This window comes from Hakea prostrata, chromosome 10 (assembly GCF_041222555.1).
Source record: "Hakea prostrata isolate BN-2017 chromosome 10, UWA_Hpros_2, whole genome shotgun sequence".
Lineage (NCBI taxonomy): Eukaryota > Viridiplantae > Streptophyta > Magnoliopsida > Proteales > Proteaceae > Hakea > Hakea prostrata.
In genome coordinates this window covers 43,823,580-43,824,601 of record NC_142609.1, presented here as the reverse complement: position 1 = coordinate 43,824,601, position 1,022 = coordinate 43,823,580, and positions in this window count along the sequence as shown.

The window sequence follows — 1,022 nt, the reverse complement described above, 5'->3', positions numbered from 1 at the left end:
GATATGGAGACACGATGAATCGCGTTGTACCAGTGTCTGGTGCCAATGATTATGCATACACGGACATGAATATGATATTTTATTGTAAAAGTACAAAAAATTGATATAACAAATTATTTATTTATGGATAGTCTTTTGGCATAGGAGTGATAGCCTTCTATGTAGAGATAGTAAGTTTATGATTTAAAAGAAAAAAAATACAAGTTATTTTAATTTTTTTAATAATAAGACAACAAATAATTTACTAAACAACAACTTCTAACACATAAAATGCTTCTTAAGATGTGACTTGTTGGTATTAAAAGGATTATGTGTCTTCTTAAGATGTTTGCAGATGATGTGTTACTTTTTGCTAATCTCAACAGAGTAGATAGAAGTGGTTAATGGATGTTCAGAGAAATTTTGCTGGTCTTTGAGAAGCAAGATGAGCATGGAGAAGTATAGAATATTTTTCTCTAAGAGTGTGAGCTCCAAGTTGGCAAAGGAGATATCTTTAAGAAGTGGCTTTGCAAAACCTAAGGATTGGGAGGTATTTGGGAGTATCTATTTGGAGTGGGTGCATAATGAAAAGGGATTATGATTTTGTGGTCACTAAGGTGAAAGGAAGATTGGCGGGGTGGAAGTCAAGTTCCTTATCTTTTGAAGGGAGAGTGACTTTGGCCAAGTCAGTCTTGATGACCATTCATCTTTACACTATGCAATCGTGTTTAATTCCCAAGGATATCCTATTAGAAGTAGAGAAGATTGCTCGTGGTTTCATTTGGGGAGACTTTGGAGTCCTTTAGGAAGGCTCACCTCATTAAGCAGGAAGTGTTATGTTGGCCTCGATTGAAGGGTGGATTGGGATTTAGATTTTTTTTCTCGTAAATAAGGCTTTCATGATGAAGGGCGCTCGATCAAGTAGTGTTGGTTTGGTCAAGAGATTAGTGTGGTGGAAACCACTTCCACAAGGATGGGTTAAATTGAATGTTGACATTGCAATTAGCCGTAAAAATGAGGTCTATGGTTGGGGGTGTCTTTAG